General features: G+C 19.7%; 2 pseudogenes across 1 annotated transcript in view; both read right to left on the bottom strand.

Annotated features, from left to right (window-relative positions):
• Nucleotides 1-5536: 5536 nt before the first annotated feature.
• On the bottom strand, nt 5537-7257 carry LOC143345912 (cytochrome b-like; annotated as a pseudogene).
• Nucleotides 7258-9287: 2030 nt separating this feature from the next.
• The window catches only part of LOC143345913 (NADH-ubiquinone oxidoreductase chain 5 pseudogene), a 29071-nt pseudogene continuing 26369 nt past the window's right edge, over nt 9288-11989 (bottom strand). Inside the window, exon 2 of the transcript XR_013080338.1 lies at nt 9288-10374. The product of XR_013080338.1 is annotated as an NADH-ubiquinone oxidoreductase chain 5 pseudogene (transcript). The remainder of the gene's footprint in view (nt 10375-11989) is intronic.

The raw sequence follows: 11989 nt of genomic DNA, 5'->3' as shown, positions 1-11989 counted from the left end.
TCCACAATTTAATAACAATAAATTTAATATAATAGATATTTATCTATTAATAAATATTTAATTGATATATATATATATAATTATTGTTATAAAGAAAAAAAAATAAATTATAGATTAATATACATATTATACATAATAAATATGTTAATTTATACATAATTATCTATAAATCTTAGAATCTATATACATCTATTAATATATACTAAGAGTCTAATTATATATAATTATCTATGGATTTATCGAATATATAATCTATATTATAAAATATAATCCATAATTTAATAACAATAGATTTAATATAATAAATATTTATCTATTAATAAATATTTAATTGATATATATATATATAATTATTGTTATAAAGAAAAAAAAATAAATTATAGATTAATATACATATTATACATAATAAATATGTTAATTTATACATAGTTATCTATAAATCTTGGAATCTACACACATCTATTAATATATACTAAGAGTCTAATTATACATAATTATCTATGGATTTATCGAATATATAATCTATATTATAAAATATAATCCATAATTTAATAATAATAAATGTAATATAATAAATAGATGTATATATATAATTTATTTTTTTTTATATAATATTAATTATATATATATATATATATATATATATATATATATATATATATATATAATATATATATATATTATTTTAAAGTTTAATTTAATTTAATAATAATTAAAGTAATTTTAAATTAAATTTGTTTAAGTAAATATTTTAAATAAATTTTTTATATTAATAAGTATTGTAAAAGTTTTAAATAATTTTAAATAAAAAAAAAAATTATTTTTGTACCTTTTGTATCAGGATTTATTAATTATAATTATATATATATATATTTCTCGAAAATAAAAGAGCTAAATAAATATAATTTTTTATGTAAAATAATTAATTATTAATATTTATTTAGAAATTATACGTTATTCGATTTTATTGATATCTAGTTTTTTTTTAAATGAATTTAATTCATATATTTAATAAAAATTTATTTTATAATAAAATAAAATTTATTAAATATAAAAAAATTATGGGATAAACTTTAATTTTAAAATTATTATTTAAAATATTTATTTAAATATATTTATATTCATAAAATTTGTTAATATTAAAAAAAATTTAATAATTTATAAAATTTAAATATTTAAAAATTTATTAATAGAATATAAATTAATAAAAAAAAATTAATTAAAATTAAATTAAATTAATTTATAATGATAAAATTAGTAAATTTTATTATATTAATATATTTATTTAATTTATAAATATAATATAGGAATTAAGCAAAAATTATATTCACCTTGTTACGAGCGCGAGCGCGAGATCCTGGATTCGGTCGAGGGCAGTACTCGACCGGTGGTTTTTAGGTATGGTTAGGAAAGAGACAGGAGTTCCGGACGAACCAGGGGCTCTATACCCTGGGAGCCGTAGGAGTAGGTTACGTGGACGAACCAGGGGCTCTATACCCTGGGAGCCACGGGGTTAAATTTATAAGGAGAAATGTATGGTTTCACGGACGAACCAGGGGCTCTATACCCTGGGAGCCGCTAGAAAGGAGTGGACGAACCAGGGGCTTTATACCCTGGGAGCCACGTAGGTTTTTTAGGAAATTTTAGGATCTTTGCTCTATCGTAATGGTACACCTCGAGCGGTAAAGGTGTACCGGGTCCGTGAGATACTCCCCCGTCTTTCCGTTAATATGGTTCAGGGTTTTATTAATTAAATAATGCAGATCAGTGTAACTACTAGTGTTTAAATATGTTAAAAAATTATTTAAAATCGCGTTAGTCTGAAAATATTAAATTCTCGGCTGCGATTCCCGTATCCGTTTGTGTACGTGACACTGCGGAAGGTTAAGCGTTCGTCAGGTTCGTTGAACGTTCGGACGATTTAAAACCGCGGCCGTTTACGTGTTTTTGTACGCCGACCTCACGCGAAGATTCGCTTCACACCGGTTTAAACGGTATCGTGACGTCAGCGTCGAGAGAGAGAACCGTATGATATATTGAAAAGAGATCGACAGCTGAATTCGGCAGCGCCGCGTCGCGACGACAAGGTGCGACCGAGTCTTCGTCTGTCGATCCGCGACGATATTCGTAATTATTCACGAGCCGACTGCCAACGGGAGCGGATCCCAGAAGATCTCGCTCCTCAAGTACGGACTCGCATATAACATTTGGACTTGTTTAACAAAGAATTCTCTCCGTTGCTGCGGTTAGAGTTTCCTAGAACAATCTACCTGCGAGAAAAGGGAGGTCGTCATACACGCTGCGCGTGGCGCGACCGCCTTCGCTAGGAAGGATTGTACGTTGCAGTCGTTGCCGCGACCGCGACGTAAGGGACTCAGGGTGCACCCACCCAGAATCCCTTTAAAGCTATACGGCTTGGGAGCCTCCCAAAGGTCATACCGTTGAATCGGTACCGCCTCGTGGAGTGCTCTTCGTGCAAAGGTCGCCAAAAAACCCTCTCCAAAAACCCGTCGGTGTACGAGTCGACCGTACACCCTACGGAGGAGTTCGGGTTCAAGGTCGCCTCACCTTCCGTCACGCCGCCTACCAAATACGGTCCCCGTGCAACACGGTCGCCGGGTAGGCTTTATAGTGCGGTTGGACCCGCGAGGGATTTTTTGCAAAGGACACTTTACTGTCACGGTCCCCGGTAGAAACGGTCGCCGTGCAGTAATTTTACAGTGTCGCAGGAAATCTCCTCGCACGACGTTCCTACGTCACCCGCACGGAGAGCGTGCTCACGGGATCCACCCATTTGGAGCTTTACGACCTCCATTTGGTGACCCGTCCGTGGCTAAGTCGCCCCCGACAGATACGAGTGAATTCTCTTCTGTTCAGGGCAAAAGTATCGCTGATAATTTCAATAAATAATTATCAGCGTACAAGTACAAATTTACAGTCCACTGATTCACGTTAAACGACAGCTGATTCCCCCCTCCCTGCGCACCGCTGGTCGCTAGGAGAGCGAGGCGAGCAGCTGACGAGCGTGTTTACGATACGTGTACGCACGTATTTAATCTGAACAAACCTTTGTTACAGCAACCAAGGTCCATCCCAACCGGGGCAACGCCGGTGAAGCCACACCCCTGGCTGGATTAAAAAATAATTCTTTTTTTGTAATTTATATTTTTTTATTTTTTTCATTTCTTTTTTTGTTAAATTTAAATAAACGGCTTGTCGCTTCGCGACAAGTGAAAATTACAAAATAAAAACTTCTCAATCACTCTCCCTAGTATTTCCCTCGTCCGGACCCCGGTTAGAACCCTTAGTTTCTAACAACTAGTATATATTTTGTTAGGTGCTCAAGTACAAAAGGTGTATTAACAAAACCAGTACTATCGCTGGGTTGCCACGACGGCGAGAGTTTTAAATCGGCGTTTACGCGGCGCGTTCGCGGGAGCTACTCACTCGATTAGTCGATTGAACACTCACAATTAAAACCGCTAGGGTGAATAGTTGCTCAAAGGGGATTATAGCCCGATCTTGCTTCGAGTGTCAAAGTAACGTCGTCTCGAGAGGTTTTGAGAAAAACTGAGCTCCACGAGTAGGAAAATGCGGCCCTTATATACTGGAAAATTACTCAGTACAGTGGCGGGGCATTACCATATAAGGCAATGAAACTGGGCCGGGTGTGCACATACGTCGTGAGTCAACCCCGTTCGAGGGGTTGTGCGCTAAATAATCGGGCCAACGCCCAAGCCACCAAACGTTTCAGTCCCATACATGGATGATATGTAACAACCTGTTTATCAAAAACATGTCTTTTTGTTAATAATTTAAAGTCAATTCTGCTCAATGAATTAAATTTTAAATAGCTGCAGTATTTTGACTGTACAAAGGTAGCATAATAAATAGGTTTTTAATTGGAATCTTGTATGAAAGAGTTAATGAAATATAAACTATCTTTATTATAAAAATTAAATTTTAATTTTAAGTAAAAATGCTTAAATAATATTAAGGGACGATAAGACCCTATAGAATTTTATATAATTTTATTAATATTAATATTTTAAATTAATATTAATAAAATTATATTTTATTGGGAGGATATTTAAATTTATTAAACTTTAAAATAATTAATAATCAATAATTATTGTTTAAATAAATGAATTTTATTAAAAATTAATAGATAAATTACCTTAGGGATAACAGTGTAATATCTTTGGAAAGATCATATTAATAAAGATGATTACAACCTCGATGTTGAATTAAGATAAATTTTAAATGCAGTAGTTTAAATATTAAGTCTGTTCGACTTTTAAAATCTTACATGATTTGAGTTCAGATCGGCGTAAGCCAGATCGGTTTCTATCTTTAATAAAAATAAATATTTTTGTACGAAAGGACTTTATATTTAAAATAATTTTTTATTAATTAATAAATATTTTTATTAATTATTTTAGCAAATTAGTGCAATTAAATTTAGAATTTAATATAAATATAAGTTATTATATAAATAATAATTTATTCTTTATTAAATTATATATATATAAGTTTAATTTATTTATTTTTATTAATTTTAATAAATTTAATAGCTGTTGCATTTTTAACATTATATGAACGAAAAATTTTAGGTTATATTCAAGATCGAAAAGGTCCAAATAAATCTGGATTTATAGGATTATTCCAACCAATTAATGATGCTATAAAATTATTATTTAAAGAATTTTTTATTTTAAAGGATTCAAATTTTTATCAATATATATTTTGTCCTATATTAATTTTAATTTTATCTTTTATATTATGATTAGTAACACCTTTTTATTTTAATTTATACAATACTAATTTTTCAATTTTATTTATATTAAGAATTTTAAGATTTAATGTTTCTCCTATAATAATTATAGGATGATCTTCAAATTCTAATTATTCTATATTAGGATCAATTCGATCTATTGCACAATCTATTTCTTATGAAATTAGATTATTTTTAATATTATTAATTATAATATTATTAACTGAAAGTATATCTTTTTACAATTTTATTATTTTTCAAAAATATATTAAATTTTGTATTTTTTTATTCCCTTTATATTTAATATTTATATTAAATATATTAATAGAATTAAATCGTACACCATTTGATTTAATTTAAGGTGAATCAGAATTAATTTCTGGATTTAATACTGAATATTTTAGAAGACAATTTACTATAATTTTTATAGCTGAATATTTAAGAATTAGATTTGCAAGAATAATTTTAAGTATTATATTTTTTGGATTTGATATATATTCAATTAAATTTTTATTAACTTATTATTTTCATTTATTATTAATTATTTGAATGCGTGGAGTTTTACCTCGTATTCGATATGATGAATTAATATATTTATGTTGAAAAACTTTTTTACCTATAACTTTAATATATTTATTTTTTATTTTTATATTTAAACAATTTTCTAATATTATATTATAAATTAAAATATAAGTAAATTTTTAATTTATAATTTAATAAATTTATATAAATATAATTATTATTATAAAATTTAAGTTTATAGAGATTTATAATATTCTATCTTATATTTTCAAAATATATGCTTAATTCAAGCTCATAAACTTAAAATTTTATATTTATTTTATTTAAAATTTTAATATAATAATATTATCTCAAAATTTATTAAATATTGAATTTAATAAAAAATATGAGAAATATAATAATGAAAATAATTGTCTTAAATTAGTGTAAGGATATTCAATTAATTGACTACCTAATCAAGTTAATAAAATAAATACATTAACAAATATTCAAAATATAATTTTATTAATTGGATAAAATTTACTTGATTTAATATTATAATTATTAATAATTGGTAAAAAATATAAAATTAAAATTGATATAAATAATATTAATACTCCTCCTAATTTATTTGGAATAGCTCGTAAAATTGAATATGCAAATAAAAAATATCATTCTGGTTTAATATGTTCTGGAGTAATTATAGAATTTGCTATAATAAAATTATCTGGATCACTTAAATAATAAGGAATTTGTATAACAATAATAAAATTAATATATAAAATTAAAATAAATCCTATAATATCTTTAATAAAAAAATAAGGATAAAAAGGAATTTTATAGATATTACTATCTATACCTATTGGGTTATTTGATCCATTTAAATGCAAATAAAATAAATGTAAAATTACTATAAATATAATAATTAAAGGTAAAATAAAATGAAATGAATAAAAACGATTTAATGTTGCATTATTAATTGAAAATCCTCCTCAAATTCATTCAACAATATCTTGTCCAATATATGGTAATGCAGATAATAAATTTGTAATTACAGTTGCACCTCAAAAAGATATTTGTCCTCATGGTAATACATATCCTAAAAAAGCTGTAGCTATAGAAAGTAATAAAATTATAATTCCAATAAATCATACATTAATTGATTTAAATGAATGATAATAGATATTTCGTCCAATATGTATATATATACAAATAAAATATATTGAAGCTCCATTTATATGAATTAAACGAATTAATCAACCTTTATTAACATCTTTTATAATATGAATAACTCTTTCAAAAGCATAATTAATATTTGGACAATAATGTAATGATAATAATAATCCTGAAATAATCTGAATTATTAAATATAATCCCAATAATGAACCAAAGTTTCATAAAATATTGATATTTAATGGAGTTGGTAAAATAATTAATGAATTATTAAAAATTTTAAGTAGTAAATTAACTTTAAATAATTTAATGAATTTATTTTTCATTAATTAAATAATAAGATTTTTTTATATTATTAATTTTTAATTTTTCGTAATGATTTAAATTTAATTAATGATATTTTTATAATTAAATTTAAACAATAAATTAAATAAGTAATTGAAATAAAAATAAAAATACAATTAGGAAATTTATATAATAATTTAATTGAATAATTAATATTTTTAAATATAATTTTATTTATTATAAAATCAATTGAAATATAATTATAATATGTATAAATTATAATTAAAATTATAATAATAAATATTAATAAAATTGAATAATATTCATAAGTAAATATAATTGTTTTATAATTATTAATTAATCTAGTAAAATATATAAATATAATTATTAATCCTCCAATTATTGAAATAAAAATTATATAACTATATATATTTATATTTATATCTAAATTAATTAATAATAATATATTTATAATATAAAAAATTAAAATTATTATAAATGTTAATGGATGTAAATTAATTTTTATTATTGAAAATACAATTAATATAATTATATTTGAAACAATAATTAATTTAATTAAAATTATTATTTTTGGTATTATTATCATTTTAAAATTAAAATTATTATTTATAAATTAGCAAAAAATAGTTTATTTAAAATATTAATTTTGGGAATTAAAGATAAAATATTCTTTTTTTTTTGAAAATTAAAATTGTTTTAAATAAATTATTTTTTTTAATTTACAAAATTAATGTTTTTAAATAAACTATAAAACTTAATTTAATTTTAAATATTCAAAATAAATATATAAAATATGATTTTATTAGTGATATATTATTTAATTATCACTTTTTTTATTTAATATTATTTTTAGGAATAATATTAATTTTTAAATTTAAAGATTCATTATTAATAATTTTAATTAGAATTGAATTTGTAATTATATTAAATATTATAATAACTATTTATTTAAAAATTATAAATTTTGATGAATGATTATTTTTATTTTATATTGTATTTTCTGTTTGTGAAAGAGTATTAGGTTTATCTTTAATTATTAATTTAATATATAAATATGGAAATCAAAATATTAGAATAATAAATTTAATATGGTAATAATAATTAAAATATTAAAATAATAAATCTAATATGGTAATAATAATTTTATTTAATACATTTGCTTTAATTTATATATATAATTTTTATAAATATAAATTTATAATAAGAAATTTAATCAATATAATATTAATTATATTAATTATAAATTATGATTTATTTATTGAATGAAATAAATATAGGTTTAATTTTAGATTAAATAATTATTCTTTTATAATAATTATTTTAAGATTATGAATTTTTAGAATTGTTATTATATCATTAAGATTAAAAATAATTAATTTTAATTTATTTATTAATTTTTTATTAATTTTATTAATTAATTTAATTTTATTTTTTATATCTAATAATATTTTAATATTCTATTTTTTCTTTGAAATTAGATTAATTTTAATATTTTTAATAATTATTTATTGAGGAATAGGTGAAATACGAATTTTAGCAAGAATATATTTAATATTTTATACTTTATTTTTTTCTTTACCATTTTTATTATTTTTATTTTTAATAATTTTAAATGAAAATTATATTATATTTAATATAATAGAAATAGAATTATTTATTTGTAATACTTATCTATTTATATTTATAATTTTATCTTTTTTAGTTAAAATTCCAATTTTTGGTATACATAATTGATTATTAAAAGCTCATGTTGAAGCTCCTGTATATTGTTCAATAATTTTAGCCTCTATTATATTAAAATTAGGAACATATGGATTATTACGATTTATTTTAATTTTTTATAATAATTTAATGTTTATTAAAATTTATATTATAATTGTTAGTATAATTGGAGGTATTATTTTAAGAATTTTATGTTTACGTCAGATTGATATAAAAATTTTAGTTGCATATTCTTCAGTAGTTCATATAAGTATTTTAATTAGTAGATTAATAACTTTAAAAAATTTAAGTTTATATAGATGTTATTTAACAATAATTTCTCATGGTTTATGTTCATCAGGATTATTTTATATAGTAAATTTATTTTATATAGAAACAAATAGTCGATTAATAATTATTAATAAAGGTATTATAAATATCACCTCAAAAATATCATTATTATGATTTTTATTATGTTCTTCTAATATATCTGCTCCTTTATCATTAAATTTAATTAGAGAAATTTTTACTATAATAATTTTATATAATTGATGTAATTCATTGATTTTTATATTAATATTAATTAGATTTTTAAGATTTATTTATTCTTTATATTTATTTAGATATATAAATCATGGAAAAATAAATTTTTATTTAAAAATTAAAAATTTTAAGTTTTTAGAATTTTTAATAATTATTTTACATTGATTACCTTTAAATTTTATATTTTTAAATTCAGATTTATTTATATAATTTAATTGTAATAAAAATATTTAATTAAATTTAAGTTAATATATATATATATATATATATTAATATATATAAATAAAAATCAATTTAAATAGTTTAAATAAAAATATTGAATTGTGGATTCAATGATGTATAAAAATACTTTAAATTATATTATTAATAATTATTTATAGTTTATTTATATTAATTTTAAGTTTTATATTAATAATTATAGGAATATATTTTTATATATTTAAATTTAATATATATATTGAATGATTAATATTAAATTTTAATAGAATAAAAATTGAATTTTTAATTTTTTTAGATTATATAAGATTAATTTTTTTAAGAATTGTAATATTAATTTCTTCTATAGTAATATTATATAGAATTGAATATATAAAATCAGAAATTTTTATTAAACGATTTATTTATTTAGTAATATTATTTGTAATTTCAATATGTTTAATAATTTTAAGTCCAAATATTTTTAGAATTATATTAGGTTGAGATGGTTTAGGATTAATTTCTTATTGTTTAATTATTTTTTATCAAAATTATAATTCATATAATTCAGGATTTTTGACAATTTTATGTAATCGAATTGGAGATGTTAGATTATTATTAATAATTTGTATGTTTATAAATTTAGGTTCTTGAAATGGTTTAATTTACAATAATAATTTTTATAATAATATATTAAATTTTATATTAATTTTAACAGCTATAACTAAAAGTGTTCAAATACCTTTTTCTTTATGATTACCTGCTGCTATAACAGCTCCTACTCCAGTTTCTTCATTAGTTCATTCATCAACATTAGTTACTGCAGGTGTATATTTATTAATTCGATATAATAAATTATTTATAATAAATATAAATATTAATATATATATATTATATATTTCTTTAATAACAACTTTTATAGCAAGATTAATAGCTAATTTTGAATATGATTTAAAAAAAATTATTGCTTTATCAACATTAAGACAATTAGGTTTAATAATATTAACTTTAAGTATTAATTATTATGAATTAGCATTTTTTCATATAATTATTCATGCTTTATTTAAATCATTAATATTTTTATGTGCTGGAGATTTTATTCATTTAATAAATAATAATCAAGATATTCGTAAATATGGTAATATATTAATAATTACACCAATAAAAAGATTAATTATAATTTTAAGTTTAATTATATTAATAGGATTTCCATTTTTATCTGGATTTTATTCAAAAGATTTAATTATTGAAATATTTATAAATAAAAAATTAAATTATATTTTTTATTCAATTTTTATTGTTTCAATAATATTAACAATTAGATATAGAATTCGAATAATTTTATGATTAATATTTTTTAATAATAATTTTATTCCTATAATTTATTTTAAAGAAAATAAACTAATAATTTTTTGTATAATAATATTATTAATATTATCTTTTTTTTTTAGATATAATATATTTAAATTAATTTATATTAAATACTTATTTAATATATATATATTAGATAAAATAATAATTTTAAATTTTTATATTTATGGATTTTGAATTAGTTTATTAATATATAATTTTAATATATATTTATTTAAAAATTTAATAAATTTTATTATAACAATATTTTTTTCTATATATATATTTAAATATAGATATAAAAATTTATTTAATATTATATATAAATATGAAATTTTAATGGAAAAAGGATGATTTGAAAGATTTATTGGTATATATATATTAAAATTAATATATATATTTAATATATTTAACAATAAATATATATTTAATAAATTAGAATTTATTGTTATTATAAATTTTTATACTATTATATTATTATTATTTATTTGAATTTTATAAATTATTTAAATAGCTTAAATATAAAAGTATAATATTGAAAATATTAAGATAAATAAATTTTTTAAATAGAAATATTAATGAATAATCATTAATTTTTAAGTTAGAAGCTTAAATTATTATATTTCAAATTTATATAATTTAAACAAAATATTATATTTTCAATATAAAAATAATATAAATTAATTTTATTTATAAATAATTATATAAAAATTAATAATTTAATTGGAACATCTAATTCAATTAAATTATTAACAATAATTTACCTCTAATTTTTTGGTTTCAATTAAATTTAGATATTAATAACTTATTTATTAAATTTTTAAATGCAATTTAAATGTTATAATTAACTAATATCCAAATTAAAAATTATATAAAGTAAAAATTTACATTTAATTTCGAATTAAAAATTTGATTATTAAAATTAATCTATATAATAAATTAATTTAATCAATTTAAATAACCTAAATATCATTCTATTAATAAACCAATAATTAATATTAATAAAAAATATATAAATATAATTATTGAAATTAAAGATATAAATTCTTTTATTACAAAAACTAAAGGTAAAATTAATATAATTTCAACATCAAAAATTAAAAAAATTAATGAAATTAAAAAAAAATTATTAGAAAATGGTAATCGTCTATTAGATAAAGGATCAAATCCACATTCAATTGGTAAAATTTTTTCTCGATTTTTTTTATACCTTATTTTAAAATATAAATTTATAAATGTTAATAATAAACAAATAAATATAATAATAAATAATATAAATATATAATTAAAAATTATATATATTATTATTATTAATAAATTTTTTAATTGGAAATTAATTGTAATAATTTTTATACTATATATATATATATTAATTAATTTAATATATTCATCAATAAATAAATATATAAACAAATAATCAAATAATATCTACAAAATGTCAATATC

This window comes from Colletes latitarsis, chromosome 9 (assembly GCF_051014445.1).
Source record: "Colletes latitarsis isolate SP2378_abdomen chromosome 9, iyColLati1, whole genome shotgun sequence".
NCBI lineage: Eukaryota > Metazoa > Arthropoda > Insecta > Hymenoptera > Colletidae > Colletes > Colletes latitarsis.
Note: the sequence above shows the minus strand (reverse complement) of the source record. Positions and strands in the feature narration are given on the sequence as shown.